We start from the raw sequence: 11,669 nt of genomic DNA on the forward strand, positions 1-11,669 counted from the left end.
TCAGCTTTCTGTAGAGCTCTACACAGCAGACACCTTCAGCAGTGCGACTGTCACTGTGACTGCTCAGCTTTCCTAGAGCTCTACACAGCAGACACCTTCAGCAGTGCGACTGTCACTGTGACTGCTCAGCTTTCTGTAGAGCTCTACACAGCAGTCACCTTCAGCTGTGCGACTGTCACTGTGACTGCTCAGCTTTCTGTAGAGCTCTACACAGCAGTCACCTTCAGCAGTGTGACTGTCACTGTGACTGCTCAGCTTTCTGTAGAGCTCTACAGACCAGACACCTTCAGCAGTGTGACTGTCACTGTGACTGCTCAGCTCTCTGTAGAGCTTTACACAGCAGTCACCTTCAGCAGTGCGACTGTCACTGTGACTGTTCAGCTTTCTGTAGAGCTCTACACACCAGCCACCTTCAGCAGTACGACTGTCACTGTGACTGCTCAGCTTTCCTAGAGCTCTACACCACAGACACCTTCAGCAGTGTGACTGTCTCTGTGACTGCTCAGCTTTTTGTAGAGCTCTACACAGCAGTCACCTTCAGCAGTGCGACTGTCTCTGTGACTGCTCAGCTTTCCTAGAGCTCTACACAGCAGTCACCTTCAGCAGTGTGACTGTCTCTGTGACTGCTCAGCTTTCTGTAGAACTCTACACAGCAGTCACCTTCAGCAGTGCGACTGTCACTGTGACTGCTCAGCTTTCTGTAGAGCTCTACACAGCAGTCACCTTCAGCAGTGCGACTGTCACTGTGACTGCTCAGCTTTCTGTAGAGCTCTACACAGCAGTCACCTTCAGCAGTGTGACTGTCTCTGTGACTGCTCAGCTTTCTGTAGAACTCTACACAGCAGTCACCTTCAGCAGTGTGACTGTCACTGTGACTGCTCAGCTTTCAGTAGAGCACTACACAGCAGTCACCTTCAGCAGTGCGACTGTCACTGTGACTGCTCAGCTTTCTGTAGAGCTCTACACAGTAGACACCTTCAGCAGTGTGACTGTCACTGTGACTGCTCAGCTTTCTGTAGAGCTCTACACAGCAGTCACCTTCAGCAGTGCGACTGTCACTGTGACTGCTCAGCTTTCTGTAGAGCTCTACACAGCAGTCACCTTCAGCAGTGTGACTGTCACTGTGACTGCTCAGCTTTCTGTAGAGCTCTACAGACCAGACACCTTCAGCAGTGTGACTGTCACTGTGACTGCTCAGCTCTCTGTAGAGCTTTACACAGCAGTCACCTTCAGCAGTGCGACTGTCACTGTGACTGTTCAGCTTTCTGTAGAGCTCTACACAGCAGCCACCTTCAGCAGTGCAACTGTCACTGTGACTGCTCAGCTTTCCTAGAGCTCTACACCACAGACACCTTCAGCAGTGTGACTGTCTCTGTGACTGCTCAGCTTTCTGTAGAGCTCTACACAGCAGTCACCTTCAGCAGTGTGACTGTCACTGTGACTGTTCAGCTTTCTGTAGAGCTCTACACAGCAGTCACCTTCAGCAGTGCGACTGTCTCTGTGACTGCTCAGCTTTCCTAGAGCTCTACACAGCAGTCACCTTCAGCAGTGTGACTGTCTCTGTGACTGCTCAGCTTTCTGTAGACCTCTACACAGCAGTCACCTTCAGCAGTGCGACTGTCTCTGTGACTGCTCAGCTTTCTGTAGAGCTCTACACAGCAGTCACCTTCAGCAGTGTGACTGTCTCTGTGACTGCTCAGCTTTCTGTAGAGCTCTACACAGCAGTCACCTTCAGCAGTGTGACTGTCTCTGTGACTGCTCAGCTTTCTGTAGAGGTCTACACAGCAGTCACCTTCAGCAGTGTGACTGTCTCTGTGACTGCTCAGCTTTCTGTAGAGCTCTACACAGCAGTCACCTTCAGCAGTGTGACTGTCTCTGTGACTGCTCAGCTTTCTGTAGAGCTCTACACAGCAGTCACCTTCAGCAGTGCGACTGTCACTGTGACTGCTCAGCTTTCTGTAGAACTCTACACAGCAGTCACCTTCAGCAGTGTGACTGTCTCTGTGACTGCTCAGCTTTCTGTAGAGCTCTACACAGCAGTCAACTTCAGCAGTGTGACTGTCTCTGTGACTGCTCAGCTTTCTGTAGAGCTCTACACAGCAGTCACCTTCAGCAGTGCGACTGTCACTGTGACTGCTCAGCTTTCTGTAGAGCTCTACACAGCAGTCACCTTCAGCAGTGTGACTGTCTCTGTGACTGCTCAGCTTTCTGTAGAACTCTACACAGCAGTCACCTTCAGCAGTGTGACTGTCACTGTGACTGCTCAGCTTTCCGTAGAGCTCTACACAGCAGTCACCTTCAGCAGTGCGACTGTCACTGTGACTGCTCAGCTTTCTGTACAGCTCTACACAGCAGTCACCTTCAGCAGTGCGACTGTCACTGTGACTGTTCAGCTTTCTGTAGAGCTCCACACAGCAGTCACCTTCAGCAGTGTGACTGTCTCTGTGACTGCTCAGCTTTCTGTAGAGCTCTACACAGCAGTCACCTTCAGCAGTGCGACTGTCATTGTGACTGCTCAGCTTTCTGTAGAGCTCTACACAGCAGTCACCTTCAGCAGTGTGACTGTCACTCTGACTGCTCAGCTTTCTGTAGAGCTCTACACAGCAGTCACCTTCAGCAGTGTGACTGTCACTGTGACTGCTCAGCTTTCTGTAGAGCTCTACACAGCAGTCACCTTCAGCAGTGTGACTGTCACTGTGACTGCTCAGCTTTCCTAGAACTCTACACAGCAGTCACCTTCAGCAGTGCGACTGTCACTCTGACTGCTCAGCTTTCTGTAGAGCTCTACACAGTAGACACCTTCAGCAGTGTGACTGTCACTGTGACTGCTCAGCTTTCTGTAGAGCTCTACACAGCAGTCACCTTCAGCAGTGCGACTGTCACTCTGACTGCTCAGCTTTCTGTAGAGCTCTACACAGCAGTCACCTTCAGCAGTGCGACTGTCACTGTGACCACTCAGCTTTCTGTACAGCTCTACAAAGCAGACAACTTCAGCAGTGCTCCTGTCTGCTGACCTGTGGACATGAACATGGTAGGACTCACTAAAGCTGACCTGTGTACATGAACATGTAGTACTCATTGAAGCTGACCTGTGCACATGAACATGGTAGTACTCACTAAAATTGACCTGTGGACATGAACATGTAGTACTCATTAAAGCTGACCTGTGGACATGAACATGGTAGTACTCACTAAAGCTGACCTGTGGACATGAACATGTAGTACTCACTAAAGCTGACCTGTGGACATGAACATGGTAGTACTCACTAAAGCTGACCTGTGGACATGAACATGTAGTACTCTCTAAAGCTGACCTGTGGACATGAACATGGTAGTACTTACTAAAGCTGACCTCTGGACATGAACATGGTAGTACTCACTAAAACTGACCTGTGCACATGAACATGTAGTACTCTCTAAAGCTGACCTGTGGACATGAACATGGTAGTACTCACTAAAGCTGACCTGTGGACATGAACATAGTAGTACTCACTAAAGCTGACCTCTGGACATTAACATGGTAGTACTCACTAAAGCTGACCTGTGGGCATGAACATGTCGTACTCACTAAACCTCTCTGAGGCTGTTCCATCCTCTGCAAGAATCTGACAGAGAAAGAAATCAAGTGCCTCACTAGAAGTGACAGGGTAGAATAATGCTATAACCAATTCCTTAAGCCAGAATTTACTATTTCAGGTTTCAATCTTATACATGTAACTTGAGTAGCTTGGAGTTAATTTAATCCAGATAGTGGTGAGAAATCTCATTAATTCTCCTTAGTTCATACAAGTTATTTTCTTCTAATCCTCAACATATTTATGTCAACTGAAGGTGGCATTAGTTGCTCAACAGTATGTGAGGGAAACACCAGTGTTCTAATCCACTAAACTGTTCTAAACTGTATGGTTCATGCTAAAAGCGGGGTTTGAACATTTAGTTTCAATATGACTCAGCAGCATTAAAAAAGTGGCTTCTTAATTATATAAAACTATGTTCTTCTTTTGTGTAACTTCCAGCTGGCCTTGGTAGAAGAATTTTGTTGTTGTTTTTCCTGCCAGTTAAAATATTTCCAATTCCTCTTGTTTCAGTCCCTTCAAAGTTCACTCCCCCATTAGAACTTTTTGAAGTTACGTCTTTCACATGATTCTGCGGTTTTGATGTAGAGGTGAGTGGTGAATCTTTCAGATTTCAGCCTTTGACCTCACTTTTCCCAAGTTGATAAGGATATGCAAAAGAGCTGACTTTACTTTTGCAGAAGTAGGGGAGAGACCTGAGGAAATGTTGGCTACACTATCATGGCCAGACCCCTGACGTATCCCCCAGATCTCTACGGGGTCCTGTGCAAAATATATGGACTGGCCTGTGTCCCAGATTATTGACTCGCACGCAACTAACTTCGCCTGGCTTTATGAATAACCTAGGAGCTTCTCTGCGGGAAGCCACACCACCTCATTCACATGCAGTTTCAAAGTCGGCACCTATGGTGGCCACTGCATCTTGACCCTAGGCCTCTGATACCCACCAGGAATGAAAACATCACTTCATCACCTCACTGGAGCATTCAGGGAAGTCTGGCATACCAGAATGTTTTGAGGAGCATCTTAAGGTTAGCTTTTCCAAAACCACTATGTGCTGTGCTAGATATGTCCATGGGTTAGAGTTCTTTTTGAGGTTTGAATGCTTTTGTGATGTTTTGAATGTCTCCAGAACCTTAGGTATTTTTTATTAAGATTAATCAACTTCCTACTTAGCCTTCAGCAGTCAGAGCCCTTCTGGAGGAAGTGTGTCACTGGTGGTGAGTTCTGAGTGCAGCCCTCCTAGGTGTGGCCTGAGTCCGCTCATTTTGCTGGTGCTGGCTTTTCTCTGTCTCTCAGCTGTGGATGTGGGATGGGGTGAGCGAGCTTCTCATGACATCACAAAGCATTCCCTGCAATCTATAAGCCTGAAGTAGACCCTTTCCTCCCATCAGCTGCTTTGGCTGGGAGCTTGTTCCAGCAGTGAGAAGACAAATGTGACAACTTCCATTTAGTGTATCCAGTCAAACTTGTAGAGCCTGACCACAAAAAAGACCCTCTCATGCTCTCCTAAACGTCTTGAAAATCAAGTCCAGTTTTCAAACACATGCAAACAAGAACCCTTATATTTTTTTGCAAGTCTTGCAAAATCATAATTTATTTATTTATTTTTATTAGTTAGTTTTGTATTCAGCAAATACAGTGTTTGGTACCATTATTAGGCTCATCTGTGACCTACTCCCTCCCCTTGGTCCCTTCTTGTTGAGGTATATGGGTCGTGCATTCCGGAGTGAGTTCATACTTATGGGTAGGATAAATGTCTCTCCATATCATGACCCAACATGTGGCTCTGGAATTCTTTCTGCCCCCTCTTCCGCAAAATTTCCCTGAGCCATGTTGGGTTCATTTTTGGTCTGCTTCAGTGATGAGGTGTTGGGGGCCTCTGGGGCTCTGGCTCTCTGATTTGGTAGCAGTTGATTTTTCTCTGTGGTGATCTCCTTCACCCTTGTGCTGGTATCTGGTTCACCAGGAAAACAGCACCCTTGCTTGTTTTGCCAATTTTTCTTAGTTTCAGCTGGGGCCCTTTTGAGGTATGATGGGGTGGCTCTCTCCTTAGGATCTACATCTATCTGAAAAAGAGAAGTGGATTCTCCAATTCTCCAATGGAGAATAAGTTAGCACCAGAACAAATGAGATAACCCTTACTTTTTTTATAGAGAGTTTAATAGGTGTAGGCCCTGTTATAGCCCATGATTGATGGTAGCTTGATATTGGAGAGTGGGCTTATGTTTGGATTTGGTTCTGATTTGTTTCCCAGCTCCAGCTATAGGTTTCATACCACTGAGAGAATCAGTTAGCCAAATCAAGAGCAGCTGGTTCCCTCCCATGGCTGTGTGCCACTACTGCACTTGTGTGGGCATCACAACAGGTTATTTGTTGCTAAGTGGGTTGGACCATGAGTAGCTTGGACAGATATTGGTCATTTTTCCCCAGTCACCCATGTAGCACCTTTTGGCACTAGATGCGTTGACTGGGAACTGACTCTCTTCCAACTTCCAGACATGCTATTCCATTTTATGTGTCAACCACATAAGGTATCTTCAGCAGTAGGGTCTTACCACTAACCTTTGGTGGGTCATCAAGTACTCAGACAGAAATCTGTCTGTCTTTTAGGAAACCTTGTAGGTCTCTTGGATCAAAAGCTCATTGTGGTTGATAGCCACTTGCTGGTACTGGGAGTTATAGGTCAGTGCCTACTAAGAAAAGGAGGAAAAAGATAAGTAATATATAAGAGTTAGAGAGAAGAGAGAGAGAGAAAGGGGAGGGGTAGAGGGAGGGAAGCGGTGGAAGATTAAGGTTAGTCTTAATCATACCCTCTCCAGTGTCTTGTGGTTCAGGTGTTCCCTCTAAGGGCCTGGTGAAAGTTCAGCCATTTGGTCTGCCTTTTAGGAAGTAGAATTTTATGGTACCCATATCTTACCTACTAATCCTGTCCTTCCTGGCCTCTACCCTGGCATTCTCCCCATCAACTGTGAGGACTGTAAAAACTATAAACATCTCTCTGTCTCTCTCTGCCTCTCTCTGCCTCTCTCTGTCTCTCTCTTTCTCTCTCTCTCTCTCTCTCTCTCTCTCTCTCTCTCTCTTTTTCTCTGTCTCCCCCCCCCTTGACAAGGACCACCTGAAAATAGAACTCTGCAATAAAATTTATTCATCAGACAATGAAAGAATCCAGAGCATCTGTTTTCATAGACTTTGGCTTTCAAGACTGTGGTTGTTGGCTACAAACTCCTATTTGTAGGATAACTGAATATTAAATCACTTTCGCCTTTCCTGACACTTTCAATATCTTCCTGTGCTAGACAAATACCTATATATAGCCAATAAACTAAATGTGGATATTACACACAGATGCATACACACACAGAGAAACACATTGCTGTTCTTTTAAATAAGATTTTCTTATATGCACACTTGTTAAAGGTATCGCTAAAATATTAATATACTAATTACCCATATTCCTAAAATAGTTTACTCTAAGTGATAATGTTTACTCTAAGTGATAATGATTCCCCCCCACACACACACCAAAAAACTAACAATAAACCTTATTTCCAGATAGTTATGGTGCAGAGATTAGTCCTCTCAGATTCATGGATTCCCTTCACAACAATATTGCACGTGGTTATCAGCTTCTGTGTGAGAAAATACCTGAGAAAACAACTTAAAGGTATGAAAGAATTATTTTGGCTTTCAATTCCAGAAGTTTCAGCCAAGGGTCTTGTGGTGTTTTGATTCAGGTGTCCCTTATAGCCAGTTTCCCCATGCCAGTGCTTGGAACATTCACCTGTTGCTGTGTCCACCTTATGTGGGCCAGGAGGTGATGTCTACCCTCTGCTCATGCCATCGTTTCTCCTGCCATCATGGAGCTTCCCCTCGAGACTGTAAGCCAAAATATACCTTTTTGTCCCACAAGTTGTTCTTGGTTGGATGATTTCTACCAGCGATGAGAACCTGACTGCAACAGTAAAAGTGGTGCCGAGAAGTGGGATTACTGCTAGACTCCTGACTGAGTGGCTTTGGCCTTTTGGAGCTGATTTTCAAAAGGAATGTGGAAGGATTTGAAACCTTGACCTAAGAGATGAATTGCATTGATGCAAGTACAGCTTGATGGACTATTCTGGTCATAGTTGAAAGACCTGGATGCAGTAAGAACTATAGACTGTGAGGTTTGGCTTATGAGGGTGAGAAAGATTTTCTTGGACCAGGCTAGCAGTTTATGTGAGAAGCTTGCTGCTATTCCCATGTCCTGAGAAGTTGTGCAGGGTTGCATTGCATAGAAATGGACTGGTGTAAGCAGAGGGATATGGCATAGAAAAAATAAAATCTTCGGGTGAACTGCTGCCCATTCAGCTGCATTTGAGAGATTACATCCTTTGGGATTGGGCCAGCTGACCCGCTCTGGGACAGAATGTAGACTCTTTCAAAGGGGCCTGAGTGCTCAAGGAGTGTCCTGTTCTTCAAAGCCAGCTTTATTCCACCTGGATTCACAAACTGGCACCCTGCCTGGTCTGCTGGTTGCCTGCATGGAGACCCCATGGGGCCATAAGGATGAACTGTGTATTGCAGTAAAGACACAGTAGAGATGCTGGGACCATGAGATGGCTGCTAAGGAAAGCTGCTGGACTCAGATGAAGTTTTCCAGGACTGTGAGTAGCCCAGCTGGAGGGGAAGAATTGGAACTCCAGAGAACTGTTATTGGTTATAATTATCAGACTTGGAGATTTGTCACTGGCTAGAGTTGCTGGATTTGAAGCCACAGAGTGTGCTGTTTGCCCTGGTTGTTTTAAATCTTTTATTAGCTGAATGTTTCTTTGTTATGCCCAATGCCATCTTTTGCAGTATGAGTGTTTATTATATGCCATTATGGGTTTGGGGGGGATTTTTTTGGTATTATGACTCAGTTAAAAGACCCTAGATTATAATGATGTTTGAACATCGTTGGGGTTGATAAAAACTATGAGGATATTTAAAGTTGAATGAATGCATTAAATTTTAAATCATATATGGTTATCAGTTTAAAGGGGCCAGGGGTGGAATGTGGTGGGTTGATTCAGGTGTCCCCCATAAACCTAAGTATTCTGAATGCTAGTCTCCCCAGCTGATAACAATTGGAAATTAAAGCCTCCTGGAGGGAGTGTACTGTTGGGGGTGGGCTTATGGGTGTTATAGCCAGTTTCCCCATGCCAGTGTTTGGCACAATCTCCTGTTTTTGTTGTCCACCTTATGTGGTTCAGGGGGTGATGTCCACCCTCTACTCATTCCATTGTTTCCCCTGCCATCAAGGAGCTTCCCCTTGAGCCTGTAAGCCAAAATAAACCTCTTTTCCCCATAAGTTGCTCTTGGTCAGGGGATTTCTTCCAGGGATTTCTACAATGCAAACCTGAGTGCAATGGATCTTTTGGCATCATTTTTTCTGAGTCCAGATTGAGGCAGAATGTCAACATTCTATCACAAAACATGTGGAAAGGCAAAGTGGCACAGCTCATGATGTCCAGGGAGTGGAGAGGAAGGGCCCGGAGACGAAGGCTACCCTTCCAGAACACAGCCCCAGAAACACACTTCCACCACATAGTTGCTCCCTCCTAATTTCCACCACTTCCAAGTAATGCCATCAAATTATGTACAAACCACTGATTCAACTAGAGCCTTCATGAGTCAAACACCTAACCAAAGCTCCTCTTTTGTGACCAAGCCTCCAACAAATAAGCCATCAGGGGACTTTTAACTCTAAACAACAACAGTAGAGAACATTCCATGCTCCCATCTTCAACAGACTGTGTTTGAGTCTGAGTCCTCACTGCCTGGACATGGGCAAGTAGGTAAGGGGAGAAGTGAGTTTTTCCAGAACCAATTATACAATGTTTCTAAGAAGTCACAAATGCACATGCATTTATTTTATTAGTTTTCTATTCTTCAAGTACAGGCTGTTTGTTACTATCATTAGGCTCATCCGTGACCTACCCCCTCACCATTGGCCCCTCCTTGTTGAGGTATGTGGGTCGTGCATTGTGGAGTTAGCCCACAGTTATTGGTACGATAAATGTCTGTGCATATCCTGACCCAACCTGTGGCTCTGACATTCTTTCTGCCCCCTATTCAGCAAAATTTCCCTGAGCCCTGTTGGGTTCATTTTTGGTCTGCTTCAGTGATAAGGTGTTGGGGGCCTCTGGGGCTCTGGCTCTCTGATTTGGTAGCAGTTGATTTTTCTCTGTGTTGGTCTCCTTCCCCCTTGTGCTGGTATCTGGTTCATCAGGAAAACAGCACCCTTGCTTGTTTCAACAATTTTCCTTAGTTTCAGCCTGGGCCCTTTTGAGTTATTATAGGGTGGCTCTCTCCTTAGTATCTACATCTATCTAAAAAAGAGAAGCAGATTCTCCAATGGAGAGTAAGTTAGCACCAGGACAAATGTGATAGCTCTTACTTTTTTATACAGAGTTTAATAGGTATAGGCCCTCTTGTAGCCAATGATTGATGGTAGCTTGCTATTGGAGAGTGGGCTTATGTTTGGATATGGTTCTGACTTGTTTCCCAGCTCCAGCTATGGGTTTCATACCACTGAGGGGATCAATTAGTTAAATCAAGAGCAGTTGGTTTCCCACCATGGCTGTGTGCCACTATTGGACTTGGGTGGGCATATAGCAGGTTATTTGCTGCTAAGTAGGTTGGACCATGAGTTGCTTGGGCAGATATTGGTCGTTTCCCTCAGTCGCCCATGTAGCACCTTCTGGCACTAGACACACTGACTGTCTGGGGACTGACTCTCTCCTGGCTTCCAGCCATGCCATTTCATTTGACGTGTCAGCCGCATATGGTGTCTTCAGCAATAGGGTCTTACCACTAATCTTTGGTGGGTCATCAAGTACTCTGACAGAAATCTGTCATCCTTTTAGGAGAGTGGGTTTCTCTGATCAGAGGCTCATTTTCGGTGATAGCCCCATGCTGGTACTGAGAGTTACAGGTCAGTGCCCCCTAAGAAAATTAGGAAAAAGGTAGCTAATATACAAGAGTTAGAGAGGAGAGAGACGGAGAACAAGAGGGAGAGGGAGGGAGGGAATATGCAGAAGATTTAGGTTAGACTTGATTCTACCCTCTCCAGTGTCCTGTGGTAAAGGTGTTTCCTGTAAGGCCTGGTGAAGGTTCAGCCATTTGGTCTGCCTTTTAGGAAGTAGAATTTTATGGTACCATTGCCGTTTGCATCTAGATTAATGTTTCCCACCCCTTCAAAGCCCTCCCCTCCTTCCCCATCCCTCCGAGTGTCTAGTCCATAAGATGCTTGCTGGGTATGTAAGGTACCTTGGGTAGATTCAGGTTAGGTGCTGTAGATGAGTGAGGCTGTGTGGTGATTTTTTTTTCTGTGATTGGGTAAGTTCACTGAGAATGATCTATTCAACATCACTTCATGATCAAAACATTAGAGAGAATTGGCATAGTTGGTACACATCTTAACATAATAAAGGCAATATACAAAGCTCCAAAGGCCCAAATAATACTTAATAGAAAGAGACTGGAGGAATTTCCATTAAGTCAGGAACAAGACAGGGTTGTCCTCTCTCATCTCTGCTTTTCAATATAGTTCTGGAAGTCCTAGCTCAAGCAATAAGACAGGAGAAGGAAATAAAAGGGATACAGTTTGGAAAGGAAGAAGTTAAGTTAGCTCTATTCACTGAAGACATGATTGTATATGTAAGAGACCCAAGAGACTCCATCCCAAAACTCCTGAATGTGATTAACTCCTATAGCAAAGTAGCAGGATACAAAATCAATGCACAAAAATCAGTAGCATTTCTATATGCAAATGACAAAGATACAGAGAAAGAAATATGGGACATAGTCCCATTTTCAATAGCAACAACAACAACAAAAAATCCTTGGAATAACATTAACCAAGGAAGTGAAAGATCTATACAACGAAAACATAAAAACACTCAAAAAAGAAATTGAGGAGGACATGAAAAAATGGAAAGACCTCCCATGCTTCTGGATAGGCAGAATTAACTGTGAAGATGACAATCCTACTAAAGGCAATATATAGATTTAATGCAATTACAATTAAAATCCCTACAGTGTTCTTCACAGAGATAGAAAAAATGATCT

This window comes from Jaculus jaculus, chromosome 4, assembly GCF_020740685.1.
Source record: "Jaculus jaculus isolate mJacJac1 chromosome 4, mJacJac1.mat.Y.cur, whole genome shotgun sequence".
Classification (NCBI taxonomy): domain Eukaryota; kingdom Metazoa; phylum Chordata; class Mammalia; order Rodentia; family Dipodidae; genus Jaculus; species Jaculus jaculus.